Below are 10,440 nucleotides of genomic sequence, written 5' to 3'. Positions count from 1 at the left end.
TAGACTGAAAGGATATAAATGGATAAAGGATATCCCATTAAAGAATAGGAAGCAAAGTTCATTGATGACATGGTTGCTTTAAGGTCATTGGTCTTATTAATTTTTCAAAGTAATTTTGAAGAATTGTTTGCCCCTCATTCTTTATTACTGCTGCTTCCAGTCCCTCTGGGATCTGTAGGGAAGGTGAGGGTAAGAACAGCACAATGATTTTGCTTCATTTTTTAAACAGATAGTGTAGAACTTTTTTAATTTTCCCTGCCCTGCCTGAGGTGAATGAAAGCACTTATATTTACTGCTAATACAAATAATTTAAATAGGCTCTGCTCATTTACTAGCAGAGAAGTCTGGTCCATCATCTTTTTCATAGGGAACAGCAGTCTCAACATGTGGTACGTGCTTTTCTTAGGTTTTTTTTAAACACTAAGTGGTGGTGATGAATTCTCAGAATGGTAATGTCCTACTTCCTTGAGATTTTCCAGTTTGCCAAGAAATTCTGTTTTGTCATCTTTCCCACAGCACCTTGTTGTGAAACAACTGAAATACTCAGCTATGCATTGGTTCAAACTCCAAATAAGTTAATTGCAAATATATAGAAAGTGTTAGAAAGTTTTTTGTTAGAGATGTTACTTACAGCACTGTCCTTTGCTAAACTTGCCTGACATTTTTTCTTCAGACACCCAGACTCACTTAAACCTGGAAAAAGTTTAACTTTATGTGGTCTATAATTTCCCTTACTGGGTATCTTCCCGAGTCTTGATTTTTTTGATAACTGGGAGGCAAAATTCATTATATTGCTCATGTTAAAAAGCATGAATGCAATTTTTCAGGCTTATTACAGTGAACATGAAGTCTAGAAAAAAACAGTTTGCAATATTATATTTTCATTAATTATTCCATGATGTATCTTTATATACTCACCATAATATAAAAGAACACACACTAATACTCATGTAATTAGATTTCAACAAAATCACCTAGAAACAAAATCACCTGGACTACTTTATTTTGCCTTTTTCCTATTGTAAAGTTACATGGGCACAGTAACTTTAAATTTCAGACTTTCAGAAAGACACATCTGTGCATAGGTGAACAAAGCAGTCTATCTTTGGTTTCTAGTTCAAAATACAGTGTAGAAACCCTGCCAGTGGAATGCTAAGACTCTGTAGGCAGCTAAATTGCTATGATCAAAGCCCAGAGTCATCACATCATTAAACTCAGGTGAATTTTCATCTTCTAAGATTGTTCTTTCTTTTTGTGTCAGATCAGTGTGAAAGGACTAGATCATAAAGCAGCAGGTGTCTCTTTTTTTTTTTTTTTTTTTTTTTTTTTTTCTAGAGGAACTGCCTATTTAGGCCTAGATTGTGCTGGTTTCATGCAGCATAGCATGTTTTCATATTTTCAGAATCAGAGCAAAGCTGTGTTGCCCCAGGGAAGCATCAAGAGCAAACCAAATCAGATCCCCCATTTAAGATGTACTCAGTAAGTAAGTCAGTCTCAATGAAGCATACCCTCGTCAATGCCCCCATAGAGATGTTAGAATATATTTTTTAGTCAGGGTAGTAAAGTGCCTGGAGAAGGTGCACACCAGTCCTGGCAAGCACTTTTTCAATTGGAAGGTAATAAAATGTTTGTGATTGTCTGCACTGCAGGATTTCTAAGGGCAAAATATCAGGGTTATTCTAACAGCAAGTTCCTACTGCCTTGGGAAAATGATATATTTCAGGAGGTTACCTAGTCTGTACCAAACAGACCTCCTTATTCCTAAATTTCTCATGCCCTTTATCATGCTTAACAAAAGTACATTCAGCTACATCTTGCCTGGTAGTTATGATGCATATAATACTCATTTTGTTAGAATGAACGGCAGTAACCTTTATTCTGAACAAATCTCTAGCCCACCAGGGGAAACGCAACATTGTCTCTGCAGTTTCTCTGTGGTAAAACCTCATCAGTTATGGCTGAGAAACAATCATATTTTCCTCCTCTCCATTTTGCCAACACCAATTCCCGTCTCTGTAAGTGATCACTGTACAGCTCGTTAGGTTTTTGTACATATAAACTGATATTTTAAGAGTTGTTATTAAGATCAATAACAGATGGGCTCTGGCCAAACTCCTTGTACTGCTTTGCTCAAAGTATGTTTCTCCATGATAGTATTGTGTGAAATGACACTATATTAGATGGTAATTCCATGTTTAGAAAGCAAGCTTCTTTTTCTGAATTTTCAAAATTATGCTGAATTGCTGCAAAAAAAAAAATGGCAAATTGTGAAAGACAGGATTTTCTAGGCAGTGTGAGATTGATTTATCTTTGCTGTTGCCAAATTGCATGAGTCTTATCATATGTATACCATAGCATGTAGAAATGCAATGGGATGAAAATAGTTTTATTTTTCTTCATGTTTTATTTTTTTCAGTTGAACCATAGTTAAAATTAAGGCAACTTTATAAGCAGAAATATAGGGCTATGGGAATATGTAATCTGATTATCTAGAAGACATAACAAATATGCACCTTTGTACATTTTCACCATGTGCTTAAATTGAAACATAGATATGGACTGTTTTGGTGGGTGAACCTCTGAGTAAATATTTATAGGACGAAATCATAAGACTACTTTGCTGAAAAACATTGTTTTACCCATTGTTAAAGACCAGCACAAAGAAGCAGAGCAGAGACAGGGTTTATTTCTGCATCTGTCAGATACACTCACAAGCCCAGCTAGTGAGGTAATAGAGCTCTTACCCCTTCCTCAGCTTTTCACCTGTATATCTGGCCAGGTGCTGGCAATTCCTTTCTAGGGTATACAGATACTTGTTACTAGAGCCAGAAGCTCTGCCTGAGCAAATTTGCCCTATTATTTCCATATATACTTAGCATAGCACTATGTGAATATCACTGAGCAAGCCTCCAAGGTGGCCTGGATCTCTGAACTATGACTCGATGCGCTTTGTCAGTGTGTTCTTAAATGTCTTGAAGCAAGGTGCTGTAGCTGTGGCTGAAGGACCTACTGCAGTTAAGACTAAAAAAGCCATTAATGGTGAGACCACTTCTTTAGCAGCAGCAGCAGCCAGAATCTTCTAGAAGGTCTATTATTTTGGTTATTCAAACCCTATATCATTTCAGGAGAAAAAAAAAAAAACAAGAAAAGAAGACTTTAGCTATGATATTAATGCATTTAAAAATTGTACCTACTTTGATAAAGACTTTAACTGATGGTAATCAGAACCCTGCCTACATGTGTTCAGTAAATACATAAGCTAATATGTATTCTTTTTAAGTTATTGTGTGTGAAATGTTAATAACTTCTGCCATACATCAGTATTTCAGGGGTTTATGCTATAGAAGATGCATCATTTGAATAGTTACTTATAGTCTATTGCTCAGAATACTGGAAATGCACAGAGACAAACGACTCTCAATTTAGCAGATGGAGTTCATGAAGCTAATTAACAGAAGATATTTGATTAAAATGACCCATTTGGGATGAAGTTTTGCATAGATGGAATACCCTGAATTTTCACGGTCTAAGACCATGGACCTTCTAATTACATTTAATTTTGCTCTAAACTTGGTTAACATGTAAGTACCCAAAGTACTGCTTTTTTATATCTACAGCATAATGATAACTGAGTGTTCCTGAAGTGAAATTAAGTTTGCACAGAACTGTGAGCTGTTCTCCTCGGTTTAAGTCCTAATTTCATGGTAACATGTTTCCCTCGGTATCTGCGCTGGTTTTGGCTGGGGTAGAGTTAATTTTACACACAGTAGCTGGTATGGGGTTATGTTTTGGATTTGTGCTGAAAACAGACTTGATTACACAGGGATATTTTAATTATCTGTGAGCAGTGCTTACACAGAGTCAAGGCCTTTTCCGCTCCTCACACTGCCCAGCCAACAAGTAAGCTGCAGGTGCATAAGAAGCTAGGATGAGACACAGCTGGGACAGCTGACCCCAACTGACCAAATGGATATTCCCCCACAGTATGAGGTCATGCTTGGCACACAGTTAGAAGAAAGGAAGGTGGGTAGTGTCTGAAGTGGTGTTGTTTTTCCAAGTAATTGTTATGGATGGTGGATTTCTGCTTTCTTGGAGATGGCTTCACACCTGCCTGCTGGTGGTGAATGAATTCTTTGCTTTGCTTTGCTTTGCTTTGCTTGTGCACACAGCTTTTGCTTTAGCTGCTAAACTGTTTTTGTCTCAACACGAGATTTCTCACTTTTACTCTTCCATTTCTCTCCCCGTCTCACTGTGGAGGCTGAGATAGCAGCTGTGTGAGGTTTAGTTGTTGGCAGTGTTAAACCACAGCAGTACCTTTGCTTCTGAAAGTAGAGTTTTTCTGAGTTTGTTGCCACATCAGAGAGCTCTAATAATACACTTAAGTTATATTTTTCATCCTGCTTCAGTAAATGCATAAAACGCATTTCATGTGATACCCTGTGCTTATGTTAATAGACATAAATGACCAATTTTCACTTGTGTTAATGTGTCCCAAATCTGAATCAGGGTACTAATTTGTTTGAGACTCCTCAGCAATTTTTTGGGGAGAATAAGATCGTTTTGTCTCTATCGCCTTTGTCCTGACAATTTGTGACACAATGTGAGCTGACAACCACAAGAATAAAGCAGCACTAGGGCTGCCTGCTCTAATACCACTCTGGGATAACTCAGTTCCCAGATTGTAGATGCTATGCTTCTGATGAAGAAAAAAGAACTGGGAGAACTTCTTCAGTAACTTCTTGTAATGTTTTGTCATAGTAGGTTTCTTTTGATTCTTCTCTTCACTTTTTCTCCTGAAGGGATTCAGGCTTGATCACTTTTTAAAATCTTTCTCCCATTCTTTTCCCTTAGGCTGCTTGGTATGTACAGGTATGTATAGGACCAGGTTCTCAGCGCTGCAGCATTTTTGGACTTAATTTAATAAGCTGAGATAATGTGTTCCTGAACCAAGCTGACCCTAGTTTCGTGGTGGCAGGAGAAAAGAGACCTTGTGAACTGGCAGCAAGATTCACATGTAGGTGGGAATGTGGAGGCTTGAAGTGGGGGAGAACTGGGCTGTAGTTATAGCAACAGATTGTTTGGCCATGGGTTGGCAGTTTCCAGCTCATGGCATATGTGAGTGGGTGGCTGCTGCATTTGCCGTTCCTGTCTGTGTATGCTTGTCCTGTGTAGCTGGTACTGTGTCTGGTACTGTGTCTGTAGGTGAGCACCTATTGTGTCAGAGGACATAACCTGAAGTAAGGTATTATATATGATGGTAAGACCTATATGGATTTTGGCACCTGTTGGAGCAACCTCATGGGTATGACAGCTTCCTCCACAGGAGCATGTAAGCACATACAACACCCTCTTTTGGTGTCCTAGACTCTGCAGGGGGAAATTTCTGGGCATTCTGAGCAACCAGGATGGTATCTGACATACAGTTTAGATTCTGGGACCTAAATCCCATCGGAAACTTCAGCATGGAAGACTTGTTAATTCTGAACCTCCTTTAAACCACAAAGTCCTTGCACAGCAAAGAACAGGCCAAGTGTAGAGCAGTGTTCACTTGATTTGTGGATTGATGGACAAATGAATTATCTCTCTATAATGTCCTTTGTTTGTCACATTCAGTTGTGTACTCTGTTAAAAAAAAAACCAAAACACAGAAACAAAAAAAAACTAACTCTTTTGCCAACTTTTTCTTTTTTCATTTGTCCCCTTTATTTTAATACTCCAAAAGTTGAGTAAACAAGATGTCTTCAGCCAAAGATGTGGTAAGAGGGAGATGCTGAAAGTTACACTTTTGAGTATGCAGGTCTAAGGAATAGCCTGCCTTCCTAATAAACTGTTTCACTTTTGCATGTCTCTGTCAGCATTGTAAATGAATGTTGAGCACTTCCCTGCAGCCTATCCTGCTATGTGGAACTGAATTCCAGCAACAGCCCACCATAAGGAGTAAGTAATGAATGAATGTGAGTCAGCTCTGTTGTTAAGAAATACAGCTTCACAAGTTCATGCTGTACATTTTACAGAATTTTTCCTCTCTTGTGAATTAGAGATCTGCCAAAGTATCATGGAACAATTTGGATAGTCTGCAAACAGAGCTGCTGTCTGGACAATGCAGTGAAATTTCTAATAATTGAGAGCCCTTCTGTCTACAGAAACTTTTGCTTGCTTATTTTAATAACATGGGAGGCAGAAGATAAGAGCACAAGCTGTCATTGGAGCTCTGCAGATACCAAAATGGCCTCTAGCTGTATGAAGACCAGCATACAAAAGTACTTCCACAAGGATCACATCAAAAATATGTTGCTCTTACAAAGTCACTTCTCAACTGCAAAATATGTCATAACCTCTAACCGCTTGGCTGTGTTTCCAAGCCAGCAGTGTCTGGGAAGCCATCTCAGCTACATCAGTAGGTGAAAAGCTGAAGTTAATTGCATAAGTAAGTAAGTCAACACATTGCATTGTTGTTTTGTTGGGTTTTTTTATTAATCTTATGCAAATCAGTATGTCATAAGATACTGGAGGCTAATAGAAATAGGGGTAGGTCTAACAAACAGAGCTTTTGATGATAATTTGGCCGTGATATGAAGGGCTAAATCCAGCTGTGGATGGGGAAGGGAAAAAAGAGCTAGTGGCTGTGCAGCCTTGTAGTATGAGTGGAAGAACATGCTGCAACAGACTATCAAAGGGTAGCTGAAGACCTTGAGCCTTCTTCCTAAATTAGTTCTCACTAATTGCAGTGAGATATATTAGCTGAGCTTGACCTTTGGTAGCTGACGTGGAATTCTGCAAGTTTTTTAAAGACTGTCCAGGGTGTGAGAGGAAGCTTATGACTTGTTTAATGCAGTGTCTCCCACATCTCCATAGGTACGTTGTGTAACTGGCAAAATCTCAGTATTTGGCAAAACATTTGCGTATCATTCACATGCAGCCAGGAGAGAAGAGAGCAAGAGGAAAGCATCCAATTGTATGAAGCAAGGTACCAGTGAAAATTCAAAGTGCAGAGTTCAAGAATTGATACAGCACCAACAGAAATGGTGCTGGTGCTATTCGTTTGGTCAAGTACTCAATAACCAATTCGCAAATACCACTCTTGGACTGTACTTCTTTTCACTTCCCATTCAGAAAGCACTGATGCTATTGCCAGTTGGTATTATTTATGTTAGGTTACTAGTATGAGTTCCTTCTTTATAGGAAGGAAAAACAAGGCTACTACCATTATTCCACAAAGGCTACACAATATCCATTAGCAGAGAGAATTTTGTTCATTGCTAGGCATCACTTAATTCAAACTGTGATTTAAGATTTATGGACTTTCATTTAATTTCCAAACCAAGCTTTCTCACATAAAGAAATTTAGGTAGTCTTTTACAAATATATCAGCATAACATTCTTCTCAGTGTATTTTAAAGAAGGCTTTTTGTTATGCTAATAATATGCATGGGTTGCCATAGTACTTGCACTTTCTAAGTGTGAACTTCCTTCAAAAAATAAAAAGTTGTTGCTTGGGGTTTTTTTTATTTTTTTTTTTTTCCAAAATCTCAGGCTAAAGAGACTGCTGGTCCAAAATTACTGTGTTTATTTTATTTTTTTTTTTTTTCTTGGAAAAATAAACCATGCTAGCACATGTGATCTCATGGAAAACGTGACATGCCTGTTTCACCACTTGTTCAACAATATAAACGTGTGACTTTCTTAATCTGGTTTTTGTTTTTCTGAAGTCCACAGAGACATAAACTGTAGATCTTTTTTTCAATGTCTGTCACCTTGCCCAGACACCAAATTAAAGCTGTGACCATTTTTCCCTGGTACACTGTTGAATTTATGTGTGCTTGTATGTATCTGCTTACATGTGTGTATTTCTAATGCATACCCTCTGAGCTCGTAGAAACAGTCTCTAAAATACCTGAGACATACTCACACATTTTAGCAGAAAGCCCTCTTCAAAGTTCTGAGATGTCTCATATGTGTTAACTCTGCATTGTCTCTTTCTTTCTTAGTATGAAAATGTTGTTACACTAATTAATCCTCATTTTGACTCTGTGCAAGTCCAGGAGCTGATTATAATGAAAGAGGAGAAAAAGAAATCATACAGGCCTGTATGAAACAACAGACAACTGCTTTTACCTCACTTTGCTGCAACATGTAGTGATAACCTCAGTTTTACTGCAAAAATTCCCTGATGAAATGTGCTATATCTGTTATATCTATAGTCATGTAGGGACTGCACTGTCAGCAGCACTAATGGTCCACAACATTGCTGTCACTACCAATACTGAATTGTATCAAGGATGACCAAGGTAAAGAAGTGACAATAAACAGTTGTCAATTACCTGTGTGTATCAAGAACTTATACACTGAAGTGTAAAGCATTTGGACAATGTAAAAAAAAGGAAAAAGATAAGGGCTCTGTGAAGGTAAGAGTTTACTTCAGACTACTTAAGGTAAGGAGTTGTAGGGAATTTTCTTGAGCAAGTAGAATATTATTTGAAGTGTGAGAGTAGCTGGGCATGGAGTTTGTCTGGATCTGCTGGGAATGCAAATTGAGCAGCTTATTGAGAGCTATTTTTAATAAAGAAATTGGAGAGAAGACAACTACAAAGGATGGTCTTTCAGACCTGATTCTTACTAATCTGTAGGAACTGATTGTTAACAGTGAAAGTACGAAGCAATTTATGTGACAATAAAAAACATTTTTCAGCCTTCTCAGGAAAGAAAATGAGGAGACAGCAGCATAAAAATGGTGGCTGCCTTCTAGCATTAATTTAACTGCAGTCTTTCTTAAGACTGTGTCCAGCTGCTTGCTCTATGTTTTTTTCCAGAAGGTTTTCCACAGGATCATAAAATAGTTTGGGTTGGAAACAATCTTCAATGCTCATCTTGTCCAATGCCCCTGCAGTGAGCAGGGACATCTTCAACTAGATAAGGTTGCTCAGAACCACAGCCAGCCTGGCTTCGAATCTCTCCAGAGATGGCGCATCCACCACCACTCTGGCAACCTGTGTGTGTATTTTACCACCCTCATTGTAAATAACTTTCTGCACACCCAGCCTGAATCTCCCCTCTTTTAGTTTAAAACCATTACCCCTCATCCTACTGCAACAGGCCCTGCTAAAAATTCTCTCCCTATCTTTCTTACAGGTCACTTTTAAGAACTGAATGTCTGCAGTAAGGTCTCCCCAGAGAGAAGCTTCACTTAGGGGTAGAAATTATCTAACAGGACAACCTGTCAGGAGTTAACCTGCTCTCACAAAAAAATGATTCCTGCTACTTCCTCACACCCAGAAGATTAAGACTGAGACCAGGAGCAATGCCACTTCCTCTTTATACCAGCCCTATCTCTTTAACAAAACATACAGCATGTAGCATGCATATCACTTTTCTGCAAACATTCAGGTTTTCTTTCAGAAGAGCCATGAATGAAATCTGAAACCATTTAGCCATGGAAGTATGTGACAATACTCACTGTATGCCACTATAAATCTATAGAAGCCTTACTTATTTTTCCACTCAATTCCTGCTACTTTTTTAAGGACCTCTATAGTTTTGATGTCTTTTTTTTTTTTTTCCCCCTTTCTGGTTTCCATTTAAATGTAGAGGGAAAATTAACAGAATGGGGTAGATATGTGTTTTCAATCTTTTGGTAGCTTGACATTTGGGTTAGGAAGTTGGATCACAGCAAGGTCTGACATTTAGAATAACTAGGAAACCAAGTGATCAATTGTTTATGTGTATAGGTTTTACTGCTCTGTAACATGACCTGATATATTGGGGAGGTATGGTTAATACATTGAAAGGCAAAGAAGAACATGAATAGTTTCTTTTTATCATTGTGGTCCATATTTTAGTTTAAAAATCAGTTGTTCTCTGTGGTAAAGTGACTGCTAATCTGAAGACTCCTATGGCAGAGGAAAAGGGAATAAAAAAGTGGGATAACAAGAGCTCTTGTGAGACCTCACCTGCAGTATTGTGTGCAGTTCTGGTGTCCTCAACATAAAAAGGACATGGAACTGCTGGAACAAGTCCAGAGGAGGGCCACGAGGATGATCAGGGGACTGGAGCACCTCCCGTATGCAGATAGGCTGAGAAAGTTGGGGCTGTTCAACCTGGAGAAGTGAAGGCTGCGTGGAGACCTAATAGCAGCCTTCCAGTGTCTGAAGGAGGCCTATAGGGATGCTGGGGAGGGACTCTTTGTCAGGGACTGTAGTGACAGGACAAGGGGTAACGGGTTCAAACTTAAACAGGGGAAGTTTAAATTGGATATAAGGAGGAAATTCTTTCCTGTTAGGGTGGTGAGACACTGGAATCGGTTGCCCAGGGAGGTTGTGAGTGCTCCATCCCTGGCGGTGTTCAAGGCCAGGTTGGATGAAGCCTTGTGTTGGATGGTTTAGTGAGAGGTGTCCCTGTCCATGGCAGGGGGGTTGGAACTAGATGATCTTGAGGTCCTTTCCA

At 38.8% G+C, this 10,440-nt stretch overlaps 1 long non-coding RNA gene across 4 annotated transcripts; it reads left to right on the top strand.

Moving 5' to 3' along the window:
* The first annotated feature begins 3,552 nt into the window (after positions 1 to 3,552).
* On the top strand, positions 3,553 to 8,361 carry LOC136007298 (uncharacterized). 4 transcript variants are annotated; one of them, XR_010609591.1, is made up of 4 exons: positions 3,953 to 4,023; positions 5,856 to 5,937; positions 6,039 to 6,427; positions 6,856 to 8,361. It is a non-coding gene; the product is annotated as an uncharacterized LOC136007298 (long non-coding RNA). The 4 variants fall into 4 exon arrangements; XR_010609593.1 differs by adding an exon at positions 4,852 to 4,869 and having other exon boundaries at positions 3,995 to 4,023; positions 6,039 to 8,361; XR_010609592.1 differs by lacking the exon at positions 3,953 to 4,023 and adding an exon at positions 3,553 to 3,581 and having other exon boundaries at positions 6,039 to 8,361.
* Positions 8,362 to 10,440: the final 2,079 nt, after the last annotated feature.

The sequence above is a fragment of the Lathamus discolor genome, chromosome 1 (assembly GCF_037157495.1).
Source record: "Lathamus discolor isolate bLatDis1 chromosome 1, bLatDis1.hap1, whole genome shotgun sequence".
In the NCBI taxonomy this organism is placed as follows: Eukaryota; Metazoa; Chordata; class Aves; order Psittaciformes; family Psittacidae; genus Lathamus; species Lathamus discolor.
This window is presented reverse-complemented; position numbering and strand designations above follow the sequence as displayed.